Source organism: Ixodes scapularis, unplaced genomic scaffold (genome assembly GCF_016920785.2).
Source record: "Ixodes scapularis isolate PalLabHiFi unplaced genomic scaffold, ASM1692078v2 PGA_scaffold7__128_contigs__length_106722199, whole genome shotgun sequence".
Taxonomy (NCBI): Eukaryota; Metazoa; Arthropoda; class Arachnida; order Ixodida; family Ixodidae; genus Ixodes; species Ixodes scapularis.
The window spans coordinates 103678287-103699483 of NW_024609882.1; the positions used below are offsets into that span (position 1 = coordinate 103678287).

At 46.0% G+C, this 21197-nt stretch overlaps 2 pseudogenes; both read right to left on the reverse strand.

Moving 5' to 3' along the window:
* Positions 1-2315: 2315 nt before the first annotated feature.
* On the reverse strand, positions 2316-3981 carry LOC121833201 (annotated as a pseudogene).
* A 12845-nt stretch (positions 3982-16826) lies between these two features.
* Positions 16827-19769, reverse strand: LOC121833202 (annotated as a pseudogene).
* Between the last annotated feature and the right edge of the window lie 1428 nt (positions 19770-21197).

The window sequence follows — 21197 nt, forward strand, 5'->3', positions numbered from 1 at the left end:
TCATAACGCGTATATCGAGAAATTTTAGAAATCCACAGTGGTTTTTAATGTTATTTCGCTCTCTTGTGCTAAGCCGCCTCGAGTTTTCTTCAGTTGTATGGAACAGCATTGGAGAATCTAACTCATCTAGTATTGAGCGAGTACAAAGAAAATTTATACGTGTCTCTTATGATCGTTACTTGCAGTCCAAGGTATTTTATGACTATGAGAGAATATGTAAACAAATTGGCCTACGCTTCTTGTGTAATAGGCGAGTGACGCGTGATTTCATGTTCTTGCATAAAGTTGTTAATGGTGTTGTTGACTGCACAGCGTTACTGAACAGTGTATATTTGCGTGTTCCTCAACGGTCTATTCGCATAAGCTCATTGTTCTATCCTTCCATTTTACACAACGCTGACCCTATTACCCGACTGCAACTGGTTTTTAACAAATTCAGATCCAACTTAGATGAACTTGGTATTGATATTTTTGGATGCGAACCAACATTTAGAAAGTGCATCGATGTCTTCCTTTCGTTCTGACATGTCAACATTTGTTCTTGAGATGCGAATTCTATTTATTTAGACGTAGTGCACCACTAAGAAGGTGTATAGCTGTTTGTGTGGCACTGAAAATAAAGCAAATGAATGAATGAATGAATGACCCTCAACTGCTTCACGCCCTCCTCGCCCCAGCGTTCGATCCTGCTGTTTCGCTGCCATGGACGCTTGCGATGCTAACTCTTTTCTAATTTGTTTTGGGCACAAGTTCGCCCTATTCAAGGTTTAATTTTTTCAGTTTTCGTCACCTCATCAACTGTCATTCGTGACAATATATCATTCAATGTTTCGACAACAATTACACCACTAAAATTTGCGCCTTTAAATCAAGACAGCCTTCATAACGAGAAGTCATTCAAAAGACGCCTCGCCCCTGTACTATACATAAAGACGCCTTGCTCCTGTACTATATATAGTGGGCAAGGAAGAGCGGCAGCTATGCGGTCGCTTGACAATCCTTTCTTCTTCGTTGTACAGATTTCGGCCCTGTTTTGGACGTGGCTTCCGAAATCTGGTGGCGAGCCAACTACCCTCACCGCTCCGTCACTGTGCAGCGTTTTTGCGCTGCCTGTTGGTGACGACGCCTCGTCTATCTTCGGTGTGACGGTTGAGCTTCCCGCCAACACCAAACCGGCGCCCTCGTCGACGTCAACAGAGCTCCCGCCGGATTTAAACTCTTGGATTACACCGGACTCCTTCAGTGGGCAAGGAAGAGCGGCAGCTATGCGGTCTCTTGACAATTCTTTCTGCTTCGTTGTGCAGGTCTGTAAATATCCCTCCTTACACTCTGGACGTTCTCGCAATGTGTGTGTGCCGCTCTTCCGATTGCCACTTATGGTTTCTAGCATTATTCTTGAGTGTGTGAATGTTCTCAAGTTATTGCTATTGTCTGGGGATGTTGAATTAAACCCCGGGCCAAACCAGAGTGAGGCAATTCTTGCTGCCATTGCTGCCCTATCGACTAAAACCGACGCACGGCATACTGAAATGATGGAAATGTTAACTGAGCTCACAACTAACCAACGTCAACTGGAACAAAAAGTGTCTGACCTAACTACAAGGCTCGCAGCAGTCGAATCTCTTGTCGAGTCTCTAGACGTGCCCCAGGAAGTTCCCGATCTTTCTAACGTCGTAAGTGAGGCTGTTCGGGGTGAGACTGTTGCACTGAATTCACGACTTGACGAGCTTGAAGATAGATCACGCCGTGACAATTTAATATTTAATGGCCTCAGTGAAGGTTCGTTCTTTTCTTACGATTGCGTCAGGGACCCGATGACTGGGAACGTCGATGGTCTGCGAATGTTGATGGTCATAGAAATGGCTGACAGGACCCCAGCAAGTAGAGAAAAATAAAAAGAAACGTCTATTTAGAATACAGATCGAATCGTTGCCCGACCGACGTTCTTCACGGCCCTCGCGCGTCCTGCCTCTCTTCTTCTTTTTCCATGTCTCGCTCGAGCCACAGTCGCGTCGCTCACTTTAAAGTCATCCTCAGCGAAAAGAAAGACGAAACCGAAACTACAGCCACTGTACCGAAACACTGCGCATGTCGCGCCTCTGGATTTGTGGCTGTCGTTTACGTTGACCTTCACACCTCCCCAACAAGTATAATTTTGGGGCCTCAATGTCACAAAATTATCACAAAAAAATGTCCGCCTGTCATACACTGGTAGCTCTGGTAAGGCGATTTTGAATGTACCCGCCAAAGCTCTAAACACCCCGTTGCTACCAAAAATGCCTTAAGACTTGTATCGTATGAACTGAAACGTGCATCTAAACAAAATCTGCAAAGGCGTATGCGGAACATATGCTCTTTCTAAACCAGGCTATTTTCCCAAAACCCCCAACTGCCCGTTCAGTCATACCAACAACAACAAAAAAATCTCACCAATATAAAGTATACAATCCATTTAAAAAGACACACCAAAACTTCGGTTCGCGCATGCCACGAACCAAAAACCATTGCTTGACAAAGCAGTCGCTCCTTCTCTATGCGGTCCGTGTGGACCATGTGGACCTCGCGCTCCACAAGCTGGTCCATCTCGAAGGCTCTCTCCTGCGGCACCCGCCCCCCCACCGGGAGTTCTGTGGCCTTGGCCTGCTTCTCTTTTGGGCTGGGCCAATCCTCCTTCTTGACAGGTTCGCCCTCGGCCACTTTGTCGGGGTCTCCACCCTGGGTCGGGGGTGCCTCTTCGCCAGCCGCCGCCTCAGCCACCGCTAGGTAGCCATCGTTTGCACACCCAGCACGTGCCTGTCGACCGTCGGGCTTGCGGTCCGAGGCGGACACCACCGAGAAGACGTCCCGCAGGTTGCGACGCCCTTTCTTCTTGATCCTGAACGCCTCGCCCCCAGCCGCGGAGACAACCTTGTTCACCGTGAAGCTGCCCGGCTGTAGGTCCGCGTGGGGCACCGCCGCCTCCTGCGGGTACTTGCCCTCGAGGTTGAAGGGCTTGCTCCGGTGGAAGGTGAGCATCTTGCTGAAGGGCAGCTCGTGCCAGCGGGGAAACACCTCTGCCCGACTTTCCTTTCCCTTGCCCGGGTCGTAGCGCAGCTCGATAGGGTAGAGCTGGGCGTCCTCCGCCGCAAAGTCTCGCATCTTGAAGATGGGTGACAGCATGGCACACTGCAGGGCGCAGCCCCGGACCACTGCCTTGTCCTGGTGCAGTGTCGTGGAGGGCTACCGCTGGAACAACTTACGGACCAGCTGCTTGACCGCCAGCGGCCGGATGCACCCCCGACCAGCTTCACCGACTCCACGTCCGGCGGCCGCAGCCCGGCCACCGTCAGCGCCCACGCCATCGTGCGCTCGGCTCGCGCTAGCAGCTCGGTGCACATGGTCTCGAAGGTCTCCCGCTTTATCTTGCCCGCAACGTCCCGGTCGTTCTTGAAGCACTCGATGTTGAGCGGCCAGTCGTGCGGGTTGGCACCCATCTGCTTCTTGAACCTCTCGCACTCGGTGATGAGGCGCATGAGGGCGCGCCAGTTGGTGGCCTCGTCCAGCTTGTAGCGCTCCTTGAACTCCTGGACGAAGTAGCGCACCAGCACCATGCCGAAGTCGTGGGGCACGACTCCATCGACGGTGGTGGCCAGCATATTGAGCCGGTCCTTGTTGAAGGCCACCAGCACCCCCTGGAGCGGCTATTGGCTCATGTCCACAAAGGCCACCACGCGCGGTTTGTCCTCGGGCCGGTTGTCCTTGTAGAAACCGAAGCTGAGCGCCATGGCCGTCGTCTGCGACCTCATTACCTTCGTCAGTAAGCGCGTCTTCAGCTTCACAAACCATCGGTTTCAAGTCAACCCTCCCGCACGCCAACTTTAGGTTGTCGTAGTCATCGGGCGTCAACAGCATGTCTATGCCGTTAACCAATTGTTCAGTGTCGGTGCCCAAGAGCGGCACCTCTCGTGGGGCATACACAACGTAGCTTGTGGAAAGGGTCATCGGTATATGGCGTAGAACGGCGCTCACGCTGTCCCCGAACGCCCCAGTCAGTGTCACCCTTCCGGCCGACCCCTTCATTTCAGGCGCCACCCCCTCACGCACTACGCTAATCTACACTCCGGAATCGATAACCGCCTGCACCATCCTCGGTCCGCATTTCACCTCCACTCTGCGCAACTCAGCACGCGTACCGTTCTGTTTGACATTTATGTACTGAGACATACTCTGCTCAGATAGTGTTAAATTTGTTGAGATGTTGCCCACCACGGAGTAATTTCTTTGTTCTCCATCTGCCATCTTCCGTGGACAGTCACGAGAAAAGTGTCCCCTTCTCTTGCAGCTGAAACACTTCACCGGAGAAGCGTTAGGTTTAGTGCCCTGCCTTCGGTTCTCGCGTTTCTCCTCGAGAGAAGTGGCGTCTGTTGTGTTGTATGCGCAGCTCTTAGCTGACTGGGGATCTCGCTTTTTGCATCGCTCGCCCTCGTCGAAACGGTCAGCCAGCGCAGCCACCTCTGCAGGTTTAAGCCATTTTGCGGTCTCATTTAGCGTTACATAGGTCTGCATGTCGACGGGCAAGGAATCTCTAATGCGGTCAGAAACCATTAATGCTAGCAAGTCCTCAAGAGAGTTGGTCGAGCGACTGCGAGCATAATACTCAAAACAGCTCTCAACCCGTGTCGCAAACTGAGTCCAGGATTCTTTCTCCATTCTAGTGGCTTTGAGAAAAAGCCTCCTGTACCCAGCCGACGACAGTCTGAGTTCCAAGAGAACTCGCTCCTTAACCGCACCGTAATCATTTGCTTCGCCGACAGGAAGCCTATTCACCAGCGCCCGCATGCTCTCCATAAAATAAGGTCGCACGAGCGATCCCCTCAGGCGCTCAGGCACCTCATATGTCGCAAAGACATTTTCGACACCGTCGAACCAGCTTGGTACGAGCAATTCGGACGACGGCATTTGTGTTAAGACACCCTTCATGAGCCTGGAAAAGCTAAGCACCTCTTCCTTCAGGTTGAGTTCTGCGCCGCCTCCACTGGTTCCGGGTGTGTTTTCCGCACGAACTCGCTCTAGTTCAATCTCTAGACGCACTAGCCGTTCTTTTTCTCTTACGAGCTCAATCGCTCTTTCAATCAGTGAGCTACTCGAGCGGCCATCCCGGACCCATTGCTCATGCGTCCCCCCGGTCGCCACTGGTGTACTCTGAGGTGACAGCTCACCTCGCTCGTCGACATCGTTATCATTAGCTCCATCCTGATCCGACGATGAAACCGGCCTACGCCGTTCCCAACTACGTAGCTCCATGGCGGGCACCAGTCAAAATAATCACCTTACCTTTCAAGGTTGACAAGTCCCTATGGCAAGAACACGCAGCCTGTCGATCGGAACAGTCCGGCCCGATAACGGTGTCCGAGTCGTGTAGACGCTTCGCAGGGTTTTGAGTCGGCAGCACCTCCGAAGCCGCGTCGACGCAAAGTCTCGGCGATCCCAGTCTTCTTCGTTACACACGGCTGCTGAGGCCCAGGAACTTGCCGCCTCTCTTCTTGTTGAATGAAGTCGCTGTTCGCTAAATCTGCTGGGTCGTTCCGGCCGGCGCGGCCCGCTGACGCAATCCTGTCGACTGCGCCAGTGAAGGTTCGTTTTCTTACGATTGCGTCAGGGACCCGATGACTGAGAACGCCGATGGTCTGCGGATGTTGGTGGTCACAAAAATGACTGACAGGACTCCATCAAGTAGAGAAATATAAAAAGAAACGTCTATTTACAGTACATATCGAATCGTTGCCCGACCGACGTTCTTCACGGCCCTCGCGCGTCTAGCCCCTCTTCTTCTTTTTCCATGTCTCGCTCGAGCCACAGTCGCGTCGCTCACTTTAAAGTCATCCTGAGCGAAAAGAAAGACGAAACCGAAACTACAGCCACTGTACCGAAACAGTGCGCATGTCGCGCCTCTGGATTTCTGGCTGTCGTTTACGTTGACCTTCACAGCCTCCCCGATAGCTCTAATGAAAATTGGTCACAAACGGAGACGCTCATCCGTAATACTCTTTCCAGGATATTAGACTTGAATTTATCTGATGAAGCGATATCTCGTGCTCATAAGTTAGGTTCGTATATCACTAATAATTGCCGCCCAATAATTGTTAAATTTTCTTCCTCTAAGTCTAAGGACTGTGTTCTTTCTACACGGCCATAGTTCAGAGGATCGGGGATTTCAGTGGGTGAAGATTTTTGTCGGGCTACACGACTGTCGCGTAAAAAGCTGGTTGAATTTGGCAAGGCCAGCGGCCAAAGGTTTTCGCTTCGCCTCAACAAGTTGCACGTCAATAAAAAAAGCTACGTGTACTGCCCCGCAACTGATAGTGTCTGTGAAGTAGATTCCAATGAGCCTCATGTTGCTATTAGTGACGGAACCACCCCAAGCACTAGCGTTGCTAGACCGCCTGTAACATAGCTAACAAGAGGCCCGGTGGCTAAAACCATTTCTATCCTTTATTCTAACGTGCGAAGTGTTGTTAACAAACGTGATACATTGTCATCCCTCATCGACACATGCTCGGCTGATATATTAACCCTTACCGAGACGTGGCTCTCTCGCAAAATTGCTGATAACGAAATTTTTGAATGCGATTCAATCGTGCTTTGCGCTCAGGTGGTGGTGTACTTATCGCTGTTTGTGATTGTATAATTTCTAATGCCATAACGATTAGCACATCCTTAGAATTTGTGTGTGCACGTGTATGTGTTAGGCACAAAGATTTTGTTTTTTGCGCCTGTTATCGGCCACCTACCTCTTTTACTAGCTTTTGTTCTGAGCTTTACGATATTCTAAACCTACTGGTTGTGCTGTTTCCTTCTTGTGCTCTACTGCTCCTGGGTGACTTCAATTTCCCCGCATTTAATTGGAATGCTGATTCTCAAACGTTATATGAGCACTCCCCAGAACGCCTTGCGTTTTTAAACCTCTGTCTAGATTTTAACTTGAAACAGCTCGTACTCAGACCTACGCGATGTTCAGCTCATTCTGCGAACATATTAGATCTGGTTCTTACTACAACCCCTGAACTTGTGTCCCCCTTAACATACCTACCTGGTTTAAGTGATATTGTGTTATTCAGTGCGATTTGCAGGCCTCTGTTTCAGCAGCTGATTCATCGAAAGTTACTCGAGACTACAAAAGTGCCGATTTTGTTTCTATGAACAATGAATTAGAAGCGTCTATTGCTGATTACATTCCTAGTTCTTATACAAGAACAGTTGAGGAAAACTGGTCTCTGTTCAAGCAGAAAGTAACTTCTTTAGTTACCCGGTATATTCCACAAAGACGTATCAGCTCGAACTCGCGGGCCCCTTGGTTTAATCCGCGCCTTAGGTGTTTGCTAAACAAAAAGAAACGGCTATTTCGGCGCGCAAAGATAGCGAACACTCCTGAGCGTTGGTGCGCCTATGACACTGCTGATACCGAGTACAAACAAGCTGTCGCACAGGCTAAGGAACAATTTTATCAGATTACACTGTTTTCCTTTCTCAGAGATAATCCTCGGAAATTCTGGAATGTGGTCGGCGGCAATAGGTCCGATAAGATTGAACTTTGTGACGAAAGTAATGATCCCATCGCTCAAATGATTGTTGCACTTTATTGAATGACGTGTTTGCCTCCTTTTTTTTTTCGCGTTACGCCAACTAGTTACCCTACTTTTTCTACCGCTATTTTTTTGCCCATGTTTCCTATCTCTATTGACTCATTTGGTGTTGAGTGCTTAATTCGGAACTTAAGGGTTTCCTCTTCTGCAGCAATTGATGGTATCAACTCGAAGTTTTTGAAAAGTACAGCGACCTACTCATCTTTAGTTCTTTGCGAAATTTTTTCCCAGTACTTACATTCCTGCACCTTACCAAGTGATTGGAAGGTAGGGAAGGTGGTTCCTTTGCATAAATCAGGTAATACAAGCTCTCCCTTGAACTACAGACCCATTTCATTAACTAGCGTGCCCTGTAAGCTTCTTGAACATATAATTTACTCTCACCATATCGCATTTCTTGAATCCAACTCGTTTTTCGCTGACTGTCAGCATGGGTTCCGCAAATCATTTTCCTGTGAAACGCAGCAATTATCATTTACTAATGACCTGTTTCGTTCTATTGATTCTGGCGATATTGTTGACTGTATATTTTTAAACCTCTCAATGGCTTTCGACACTGTCTCACACGATTTACTTCTTTTTAAGCTTAGTAAGTTAAATATTGACCCTAATTTTGGAGTACGGTTAATATTTAACTTTGGGCTGTATTAGATGCTTTTTATCTGACCGATCACAATATGTCACTGCTAACGAACATAAATCTTCTACTATTTTTTATCTTCCGGGGTGCCTCAAAGATCTGTCCTCGGTCCTCTATTGTTCCTCATTTACATCAATGATCTTCCTGCCGAGATTGCATCCTCTATCAAACTGTTTCCCGATGACTGTGTGTTATACCGCGTGATTACTAACCCATGTGATACTACAATGCTCCAGTCTGATCTCGATATCATTTATTCTTGGTGCTCCAGCTGGGTAATGAAACTTAACGTTAACAAATGCCAAAGCATGCGTGTTTCCCGTCTTTCGAGGATCGCCGACCCTACCGTGTACGTCCTTAACAATACTCCGTTATCATGTGTCGATTCGTACAACTACCTAGGCATACACATAGCTCGTAATCTTTCCTGGAACATGCATGTGAACTTCGTATGTAATAATGCTAACCGCATGCTAGGGTTTTTACGCCAACACTTTGTTTCTACTGCTGTTCCCGTGAAGCTAAAATTATATAAATCCCTAGATAGGCCTAAACTTGAGTATGCTTGTACAATTTGGGATCCTGGGCAGGCTTCAGTATCAAACATTCTCGAGTTCATTCAAAACCGTGCTGCTCGCTTTATTCTTTCTAATTATTCTCGCAATGCAAGTGTTTCCGCAATGAAATCAACCCTGGATCGACCTGTCCTTGCCCTTCGTCACAAGTATCTTAGCCTATGCCTATTCCACAAAATTCCACGAGACCAGTTATATCTTCGTGCATTTTACATATCGTCTCGCGCTGACCATCAGTTTAATTGGGGACTCCATCGTGTCGAACAAACATATACTTTGACTCCTTCATTCCAAGAACTTCTAACGACTGGAACCACCTCCTTGCCTCCATTGCTGCCATCACTGAAGCCACAGACTTCAAGAAAGTTGCCAACGATTTTATACAGTACAATACCACTCCTCTCTGTAATGCCTCCGGGACTTGAGAGTATGCAAATAAATAAATAAATAAATAAATAAATGTGTATCCTCATAAATGTGCTGCCTAATAAAATTTGTTTCCTAGCCCATTTTTCGCTGACAGCAGATAAATCACGAGCATGCCAATAAAAGCTAAACTTTTCGCCGGTGCGCATCGGCGTCAATGGCCAGCGCCAGCGATGCACTTACTATTGCGGAAGATTGGGGGAGGTATCTAGCAGTATTGTAGCAGCAAATACGGTCGGAATAAATACGATTCGGGGCCGGAGCTGCCATTAGGACCATCCGGTACGTTGCGGAAGCCAAAGCTAGGCGAGGACGACCATTGTGATGTCGGTGCCGATATAACTTTCGTTATATGTCTCTCTTGCCTGAATTTGTGTGAAATGTTTTGATTATCGTTTCTTTACTCTACAAACAATATAAGTTTATTTTAAACAATTAATTGTAAAGTGTGCATATTATGCATTTACGTAACTTAAAAAAAAAAAAAAACTTATCGTTTCGGTTTCAACGTTGTCGATTGACGCGCATCACAACTTGCGTGGGTGGGCCTATGTATCGTGTAACACCGGACAACTAGTTGAGCTCATTGACAGTTGGGAGATACCAACGATTGTTGGCTTAATGATACTTGAAAGCTCCAGTGCAAATATAATATAAGTATTTGTACAAGACGCTAGGCCATGAGCCATGACCAGCTAGAAAAAACACATATTACCATTTGGCTCATGATGTTTATTTTTATATAAAAAAAAGGGAATTCTCTAAAGACGGGAGCAAAGCCGATTTACACTCGGGGCTAATATAGTCCAATAAGGTGCCGCCGTGACAAATACAGTTTAACAAAGCCACCGTTCACCCACAGCGGCAGAGCGAGACGAGCCCGACATAGTGGTAGGGGCGGAAGCTCGGGTAGCAGGCATTCGCTCGGAACGACCAAGGGGGCTCCAGTGGGGACGTGAGTGCTGTTCTCTTGCAGCGGCTCGCCGTCCCGTGCCTTCTGTAGAAATGTTCAATGTGCCCGCCAGGCCTCGGTGTCACATGCATCATCCAGGGACAGACCAGGTACTGCAGTGGTTGTACGCGCAACACCGGCGGGCAGGTGGCACTCAAGGGCCAGTTCTCTTGTGCCCTGCTCATGCTGGTGAACCGGGTTTGTGAATCCTCGATTGGATGGGCATGGGAGGTCACCCCTTGGGCACCATTAGTGAGACCTGGATCCTGATGCGTCGTGGAAAGCGCCGCCGATCTCCGACTGGCTCTGGATTCGGACGGCCTTGCGTGTGCCTCAGGTGCTGATTCAGCAGGGATCCGAAGGAGGAAATAAGGTCATTCGTGCCGGACATTTCGCTATAAGAAAAAAAATTATATGGCGATCAATGGGATTCATTTTATGTAAATGCGTGAGCTTTGGTTCTTCCGGCGCCGGCAGAGCAACAATTCGGCTCACCTGCACTCCCAAGGGAATTTAACCGCTACGAGGTGCCTCTTCTCTCTGACTTCGTGCCACCTGTGTGACTTTCCTATTGGTCCGAAGCGATGACTTTAGCACACGTCACCCTGTCCCTATAACTCTTGTCTAATCTCTAAACACGATACCCCATCTCTCCTCGCGACGTGATGCATCGCCCTGACATACTGACTGACACCGCTTGTTTAGCGCGCTCACTGGCAGATGGTAAAACGCACCCGAGTTGCTTCATTTTCCTTGTGTAGTTTGATTATTTGTTTCGCTGTTAGACAGAAAGGGAACGCTCTATCTACCCAAGAAAACAAAATGCAGTCGCTTGTGAGCGTTCACGCAAAAACGAGATGGTTATAACGCGGAAGTCCGCTTTAGCCAACAAAGAAATACGAAACCTTCTTTTTGGAAGGGATTAATGCTCATTCATATGTGACGACGAATCCTTCCGCCTTTTTCGGTTTTTAGGAACCAGACGATAGTTTGATGGGCAGAGACAGGAGTGAAAAAAGCCATGTGAATCCTAGAAGCATTCAGTCTACTTGGGTGTCTGCACATCGGTGCGAACCAGACCAGATGTCCTGATTTAGTAACGCCGCACGGACCGGTAAATAAACTCGCAGCTTACCTCTTCATCTCGTATCTTCTTATAACAAGGAACTCTCTGGCCAAAGTCTCCATGTTGTACGGTAATTGGAAAAGACACAAGCCGGACTACATTCTGTACTTCAGACTGAGTCCTACCAATCTCATGACTGACACTACTTTATTTATTTTAAATATCTCCTCGCATCCCTCAGAAGCATTGCAGTGTCATAAGAAAAGGCAGTACTAATCCGCTTATGACAACGAGTGATACAGCAAAAAGCTACAGAGCGATACAGCAAAAATGACAGAGTGATGCAGAACTACAGAGTGATTCAGCAAAAATGCGAAGGCAATGTGTACCGCAACAACCATCATAATTTGTATCGGTCTTACATATTGCCAGTAACTTCGGTGCTGAGATAGCAGCAGAACTTACCTCGCTCCAGAGAGAAACAGCTAGGAGCTCACTTTTATTTCACAGCAAAGCGAATGGCTGGAGAACTACAGAGTGCTCCTTCATCTCCAGATCCCACGACCCTCAGCGTAGGTACTTACTGGCAATTGGACGCCAGCGTCATCTGTAAACACAAAGGTATCGTAAACTCCAGCTCGTTTTGCTGTGGATACGCCGAACGCTTAAGGTGACAAAATGCCCCCCGAGTTTTAGTTACGCGCTAAAAAATTCTCTTGCGTCTACTTACCCGCAAAACACTCAAAGAGCCGATCTCTGCGATCTACGAAGTCAATTAAGCAAATGATGAGGCGCAACATCCGTTTAGACCTAGAAATGAAGTCTGCGCTGTGGCATCACGATGGCTGCCAAGTTCGGAGAAACCAAATCCAGGAGAATTTGTAAGTCGAGGGGGGTCGGGGAGGGGAGGTTGGGCAGGTGGTGTTTAAAAATAAATATTGATAACCAATTTACATGAAACAACTTCACTCCACTAATATCGCACTGCTCATGCTAGCGAGATATAGCTGGGCCTCGTTATCATTGCAGCCGTTTGTTGCAACGTCAGACTCCTTGTTTAAAGGGACACTGACAAGGTATTTTTGCTCGCCGATGTTTTAGGGGCGAAGCTCCTGAGGGTCTAGCCTTGTCCGTCCGGCGTCCGTGCTCACATCGATCTTGCTGGTGCTCGTGCTCGTGAGCTCACGTGCTCCTGTAGGGAAAAAAAAATGTTTGCGCTGTCGACAGGATTTGAACCCAGTGGATTTCTAGTCCATCGCCTTGACCACTCGGCCACAACTGCGGGACAAGTAGGGGGCTCTGAGTTGTGGTAGCGACTCAAGAACTCGGGTTTCTGTCATGGATGAAACGTGGCGTGTAGCCGCTCAACATCTATACAGGAGAGGGCGCGGCGGTCAAATGCGTATATAATCGCGTTAAACTTTGCATGCATTGGTTGAATGTTTATAGACGAGAGGGCGCTGCGGTCAAATGCTAAAATGCGTGTATAACCTCGTTCTATACCACCCATTCTCTTTCTGACATGGATGAAAACGAACAAAAGGCTCGGCATGCTGCGGCTCACCGTCTACGCACACCAGCACCACCAGAGCTTCGCCCTAATCAACATCATTCACCACGTGGAGATGCGGTCAATTTTTGGTTGTGCGTGACATATGAGAGCCCAACTACCCGGAACAGAATTTGCGGATCGAAATTCGGTTTCTTTCGGCCCGAAAACCGCCCATCGAGAACTGGCCAGTTTGAGTCGAGCTCTGTCTCTTTTCCGCGGTCACGGGTCGTTTTCTAAGGTTCAGACACAACCACCATATTTAATCAACGTCGTTGGTCATTGAAGGCACACACTCAATATTAAAAAAAAAATTAAACCCATTTTTTGTGGTTTTTAAAAATCTGAAAATAGGCTGATTGAAGAAAAAGAAAACGTTGCGCAGAGCACCAGAAGCATTCTGTGCGTTCACTACGTAATTTTAAACATGGCGTCGTTTCACGTATCGTGGGACTCGCTAGGACAGCAATGGCAGTGGAAGACAGGCGTGGAACCTCTGCTTCAGAACTGTCGTTCGCTGTACCGGTGAATTCTTTCTTCCTTTGAAAAACAAATTTCGGACCGATCAAAAGAATTGGGATTTATCCCGTATGACACGCCCGACCACCAAGCCGATTTGGACGAAGACGTCGCCGAGCCGTCGCCCCCTTCTCGTGGCTGAAGACATCGCACGCGCAAATGTCAGGCACGAAGTGCGTACTTCGAGTTGAATATGCACGCGTACGATTTCTTTATTAGGTGCGAATGTGGCCAATGCGTGGTGCTGCCCGACTTGGACCCGGTAGTGCTTTTGCCGGAGAAAACTCGACAGCGAATTTGCCAACCTACAGTCGACCGGCTGCATTATTACTAACGAAAGAGGTTCCCCAGTAGCTCGGTGGAAAAATGTCCGCTTCAGTCGCGGGGGAACCAGGTTCAGTCCCTAATGTGTGCGTTCCGCTTTCTTTCTTTCTTTTTTTGTAGCAAATTGCAATATTCCTTTTTTTAACAATTATCACTGAAAAAAAAAAATGTTGTGGACGAAACGTCGCTTAACTAAATATTATGGGATATCCTTTTTGACACCTGCGAACTCAATGTAGTCACTTACCACAAAACCACAAAATGCAAGGAGCATATGAATCGGGAAGCGTCCGCTTTCCGTGGTGCCCGTAATGTTCTACAGGAATTGCAGCCAACCATTGGGCCCTGATCCCGTTGATCTTTCGGAAACTTGTGCAGACTCTGCCGCACAATGTCAGATTTTTCGGACGCAGGACATGCGAGGCAGAATTAAAATTAACTGTTGGGCTAGTTGGTTAAACATCTTAATTACAAAAGCGCAAAGGACAAGGACAGGACAAAGAATGAACAGGACAAGCGCTTACTAACAACTGATTGTTTAATGCATAATAAGAGAAAGACGAAAATGAGAGGAGATTTGATAAATGAAGACTCCAATTGTTTTCCAACTTAAAATAATTAAAAATTATTTGAGAAAAATTTGGACTGATAGAAAAATAAAATTAAAGAAAAGCATCCAGATTAAGAAAAAAGGTTGAGGTACCCTATCTCTTTCTCAGACAGTGAAATTGATGGTGTGCTAATGCACGTGTCCCCTTTCTCGATTATAGTTTTTGCCTCGAAAATCTCTCTGGCTCTCTTGCTCCGAACGCGTTTGAGTATTTGCGTTTGATTGAAAAGGGGAGTGCACTTATGGTCTCTGGCATGTATGGCCAAGTGTCCAGACGGTGACGCATGCAGGGAAAGCTCATGCTCTCGTAGTCGCACATTTACGCTGCGCCCAGATTGACCGACGTACACTCTCCCACATGTGCACGGAATTTCGTAAACGATGTTGACGTTGCAGTTGATATATTTATGTGTGTGCTGGACTGAGCAGTGTTCTTGTGTTTTGTTCTGGGAGTTGATTTTTGGACACAGCTTTTTAAGTTTGTCAGGAGCTGATGTTACAACCTGTACGTCATATTTTGACGCTATTCGTTTCAAGTTGTGTGATACTTTGTGTTGGTAGGGTATCACTGCCGGGCGCCGTGTCTTATCTCTTCTTCTTCTTTTATTGTGAGTGGTCAGGCTCTCTGCTACATCGAACATTAAAGAACTGGTATACCCAGATTCCTGTAGTTTTTGAACTTGTGCCTCAAAACTCTGCTTGGCTGTGTGCTCGCATGATTTTTGCAAGGCTGCAATGAAGCAGCTTTTTACAATTCCTCTCTTGATTATTTTAGAATGGGCCGAATCAAATGGTAGAAGTGATTTTTTGGACCGTGGTTTGTATGTCCAGCAAGTATGGTTGTCTTCAAAGGACAGCTGAAGATCTAGGAATTGAAGCTTGCTTTCATCTGGTAGCTCGTGGGTAAAGCTTAGTCCCTGAGATTGAGTAAGGAACGTGGTGCAGATATTGTTTACAGTTGAGTCATTTTGTTCAGGTCGTTCATGCAGTAGGACGAGATAATCATCAACATATCTGAACACCCGTGATGCCAGGTTTGCTGGGAGCTTCTGGGCTATGTTCTTGTCACATTGGGCTAAGAAGATGTTACACAGAACTGGTGCCACGCATGAGCCAATGCATATTCCTTTTTTCTGGATATATGTGTTGTTGTTGAACGTCACTACAGTGGAGGTGAGGTAGAACTTCAGAAGCTCCATGAATGACTCCACGGAGATACCGCACTGATTTTGGAAGGACACAGTTCCATGGTTCTCGATGCACGCACTAGTTGCCGCAAACATTTCCTTGTGTGGGACAGAGTGAAATAAGTCTTCCACGTCAAGCGAAAACCCATACCTCACTGTCGTGCCATCTTGTTTAAGGTGTTCTATCAATGCCTGCGAGTTGGGAATCAAAAAAGGATCGTTGATTTTAAGATTCTTAAGGTGGTCTAGAAGGAATCTAGACATAGCTCCCTGCCATGATCCTTTTTCTGTTACCACTACTCGAAATGGGCAACTTTCCTTATGAGTTTTTGCCATTTTTTCACTGTCTGAGAAAGAGATAGGGTACCTCAACCTTTTTTTTTAATCTGGATGCTTTTCTTTATTTTTATTTTTCAATCAGTCCTACTTTTTCTCAAATAATTTTTAATCATTTTAAGTTGGAAAACAATTGGAGTCTTAATTTATCAAATCTCCTCTCATTTTTGTCTTTCTCTTATTATGCATTAAACAATCAGTTGTTAGTAAGCGCTTGTCCTGTTCATTCTTTGTCCTGTCCTTGTCCTTTGCGCTATTGTAATTAACATGCGAGGCAGCTCTTCACGCAACATCTCAGGTGCATTTTTTTCGAAGCCGATCACGGGAATTCACAACGGGCACTCACTACTCATCTCCAACTCTTCAATGTACAAAACAACTTATCTTGAATTACAGATCAGCGAGCGGAACACGCATAACTGCAAAGGAATCGCATGGCAAACGCAAAGCGCGCGGTCGGTTGTAGCCACGTGACTTCCGCCCACTCACTCTCTCCTCTCCACTTCTCCGACCTCCGTGCGAGGGTTACGGTTCCGAGCAGTTGCGTTTTTTGGCTTTATTAGAAATATACGTGACTTGGTTGCAAATGATTAATTGTGTAGTCTTCCGACACCATAATAAATCGCCTGGCAAAAATGAAGAAAAAAAGTATTTTCGAGGGTGTCAGTGTTTTTCTAAGTGCAGGGAGATATTTTTGTCAATCGTACAACCGTACAAATTGTTCAAAATTGGGGAGTGTTTTGAGTAATGCGGAAGACTTGGCAGGATGCATTAGTCAATGCAAAGCACCATGCTTGCATTGCGTGATGCCACATGCAGGCTCAATTTTGAAGTCTAAACGGTTGTTCCTCCTCACCATTTGCTGAGCTGATTTCGGGTAACTAGACGCAAAATAATTTTTAGAGAGTAGTGAGCAAAGGGAGATTCTTCTAAGAAAACATACAGAACAGACCATCCATTCACTAACACCAAAATAAAAATAATAGAAAAGGCTACTCAAGCAATGCGGATACCTTGCAGTTATGCTGCACTGTTCTGCGACTGGATGAAGAGGACCCTCTTCATCCAGTCGCGGCCCTCCAGGTGATTCGGACGTGGCATGTAGTACGGCTCTGGGGGAGAACAGGGGCGTACATTAATTCAAGCCCGCAGTTCATTAGAATGCCTAATGCGTCGTAGCACAGTTTTGAGTTGGGCAAGCTGGTGTTGAATTTTAAAAGGGTAAAAACAGCCTAAAAAGGACAACACACACGGAGCGTTGACTTCCAACTGTTGTATTTCTGAAAAAAGACGCCCACCCCCGTGACCACATACATCCGATCAAATTGCATCACGTAAATACGTCGCATCATATCAACTGAGCATTGTGTTGAAAACTGCTGCTGAACGCAAGTTCACAGTCAAGTAAATAAATAGACAGAGAGCTGACACACCTATTGTCGTACTTAAAAATAAAAAAAAACCTTCCACAGTCTCTCTAGTCATCTTTTGAGGATGCTTCGCCAGGTTCTGAGTGTTGATTAAAATAGGAATACACCCGCACCTATCACAGTGCACCTCTAAGTTTCCTGACGGTGTTAACCTCACCGAGCGCGCATGTTCCCGCAAACTGTCATTTACACGACGGCCTGCTTGGCCCATGTATACCTTCTTACACGTCAGCGGAATACAAGCGAGATTAGACAGTGAAGGAAGCGATATCCCCGGTTGTGTTAAGCAGCATAAAAAGAAGTTTGTGGAGTGGTGCATTCTATGTGTATTATAATGGTCAGGTGATATAATGTGAGGTACGTAATGTAATTTGATCGCATGTATGTGGGCACGACGGTGGGCGTCTTTTTTTCAGAAATTAAACAGTTGAAAGTCAGCACTCTATGTGTGTACATCTCCCCTGTCCGTGTCCATTTTGCGCTGTTTTTCCCCTTTTATAATGCCTCATGCGTTCACACTTTCGAGGTTGGGGGCAAAAGCGTCCCACGTAATAAGGCGAGCGAATGGGAAGTTTATTGTTGCTCAAAGCTGCGAAACACAAAAAAAGAGAAGGGAAAGATCACCAAACAGTGCCTCTTAATATAATTAAAAATTTTAGAGAAACCTTTTATAATTCGGCTTACATAATACATAAAGCGAGCCTCTAGGGTAGCTTACAAATTGTCTGTTTCCTCTGTTTTCCTGGAAGGCCATAAAATAAATAAGAAACTAGGATTATTAAACTCCCAAGTAAAAAATACAATGTTTCGTTAATTAAAAGAGATGTCAATTTGTTAATTATTACCAACGATTACGAAGCAGACATCTGAAGTTGAAATCTTTCGTTGTAAAGAGAAAGTGAAAATTTGAATTTCGCAAATACTTTTAGGAAACACGTCCTTATAGCTGAGAATTCGACCGGAGCTAACAAATAAGGAAGGAAAAAAAACTCGCCGGTAAAATCCCGAAACCTTTTGTTGGCATCAGTGAACATCTCGCTGAAGTCCAAGGCTAAGAGGTACCTCCGGTCCTGCAGCAGCCCGCTCACAACCGTGTGGAGGCATCAAAATCTGCTCAGCACATGCAAAAGGGTGTCGATTAGTAATACACCTTATGGCTGTAGGACCGTTAGTCGAAAGACAATTCGTCACAGGGTCATTAGCAGTAGGACAATCGGTCACATGGCGTAATTCGTCCCTGTAATAATTCGTCACACGAATGGACGAAATGTGCTAGGTTTATTTTATTTTTGTACTTCATCGAGTTTCTGCTCTAAAATCAACAATCATGAGCCAGGCTCTTTCTTCACAGGCAACCCTTTGTATCGTATGTAAAAAAGCTGGCAGCAATGTGACAAATTATATTTGAGCACGTAAACATCATACTCACCAATTATGTGAGCTGTGTACCGTGACGAAAGTGGGTAAGAGTTCTTTTTTTTGTTAGGACCACCAAGGAATGGTATGCTCGGTCTACTGTGACAGTAGGTACCGCAAATCCGGAAACATTTTGTTTGTTCACTTTCTGCGATAATGTTTGCTACAGGCTGTGCAGGCTTAAAGTAGGAATAAAAAAAAAACTGAACACCGAATCTAAGCAAACATATCCACCCCAGAAATTAATTTATTAAAAAAAAGTCAACACCGGCTGAAGACAAAAATAAAAAAAATGAGGGAAAACAAAGACTAATAAAAAAAAACACGGTCCGCACAAATGAATCCCTACCTACCTTAAAAGTTTATTCAGCAGAAATCGTTCTTTTTTTTGTGTGTGTGTGTGGAAAGGGGGGGGGGAAGCTGTAAAGCAACGTTTGGATTGAGACTTCGTTGTTCTGTCATTTTTTTTAAATTATTCCTCTCTCTCAAATTTACTATGGATGTCATTCACAAGGTTGCCTGCGTTTATTGTTTTCTTCAACAAAGAGTTTTCATCGTTTTTCAGCCCATCATAGCACCGCGAACTTCCTAAACAGGGTTCAACACGGAATAAAGAAAACAAACGCGACTGATCGCACCAAAACCACGAACGTATACGAGCATATTGAAGATCTCTTCCAAGCTTTATATTCTGCACATCTGTATTCCATGCCTTCCGGTTCTGGACCAGTTGACTCAATAACAAATTGTCCTAATGAACCAATTCCCTGCTACGAGTTCCCTCTTACCAATTGTGTTTCGACGAACGGCCTTCAGCCCACGCCTTCCACACACGTCGATCGGCAAAACTTAACTAGCACAAAAACATTCCATTTAAGAAATCACTCTGATGACGATGAACACCACTTTTAAACGGGCAGAGTTTGCGACTTGTTTCAAACAGAGATGCAACAGTTCTTGTGTTCTGTCACAGAAACGCGGAGACGACAATCCAAGCTCGTACTCACTTTCCTCCGGCGGCCACGTTAATTGGATCGCCTTCTTCTTGCAGAGTGTCTTGCAAGTTGAAGTCCTTGGGATCCCCGCAAAAACACACCTGTGGACATGCCGGCCTCATCCCTACGCCGTCGGAAACACCGTTCTTCTGGTCGCGGTCACATTCTGGAGACCTGTCATCATTACCAATGTCCGTACTTGTGAAAGGAGGACCTGCACTGGATCGCCAGCTGTGTCCCTGTTCTGTCATGGTTGCTTTCAGGTACTCGAAGATCCTTCCGAAATTGCGCCTGCTTCATGGAACTACTTAAGTTACTGTGCCTATGCGGTCAGTGGCGGTCGGATAACGTAGGGGTTAAGAAACAAAGGACCGGTGGCCCGTGCGGTACCATTTGAGTGTGAGCAATCTTCAGCTGCATTCTGCTTACACAGTCAAACCAGCCACGGTGTCTGTAATATTTCTTTATGGTTCAAACCCTACATAAATTTTCTACGAATACGATTCGCCAGTTGAAAGTCTCTCACCGTGTCAAAACCTGTACATTGAGAACAAAAAAAAAAAAAATAGTCAAAACAGCAGTGTTGTGTCGCACACGCCTTCTCCGGGAAAACTCTGACCTTGACAAGTGAACCCTCACCTCGCAACGACCGATGAGTTCATCGTTCGACTCCAAAAAAAAAGATGGAGGTCAAAATTAAGTAGGCAAGGGAAGACCTTGAGCTTGGCTACCACGAAGCAGTGTTCTGTTACTGAAAGAAACTCTGTTAGAGTTACCTAAAATTAGGGCCAATAGATTTTCGCCTTGCATATCGGTCAATACTGAAAAATATAGAAATTAGGTGGGAACACTGAGCACTCTATAAACAACGCAAAAAGGTTACACCCATAAGACAAAAATATTTTTTTTCTCTGCAATACAAACTGAACCGTTCCCACAGAAGGCATTTGGGGATTGCTGAACAGGTGTGTCAGCTTTATAAAATATTTTGGGTTTCATCCCGTATGTAATATTGTGCTGTCAATACAGAAACACAAACGCAGCAAATTGCAATTCGATTGAACGGATGACGTAAGTCTTTGTTCTTTATTTCTTGCCTGTGTCCAGAAATAGCCGAAGCCTAAATTCTGGTAAACACAAATACAATCTTAGAGGGGCACTCAAGCAGTTCTTGGGCAAGCTACTTTTTGGTGCGATGGCGTTAAGGAAGTATCAGTGAACGAGTATCTTCAGTTTTAGAAGTCAGAACCGCCTATTAATCACGCAGGAATAAAATACGTCCGGACTCTTTTCTGTACTTGCGAGGGCCAATGAAATTGTCGTATGTTTGAAAATTTTGGCGGTCTTTGTAAAGTTTCGCCAAAGAAACAATTTTCAGTTCATTTAAATATGTTGTGCATGATAATTTCACCAGACGTAAAATATTTCTAGTTTAGAATACGCGATACTGCAATTATCGTTTCACAAACAAGGGACTACGTTTTCTCCTCGCCTTCCTCCCCGTGGGGTGAATTTCCCGTTCCCTCGGGATGCGCGAAAGCGCGCGTATC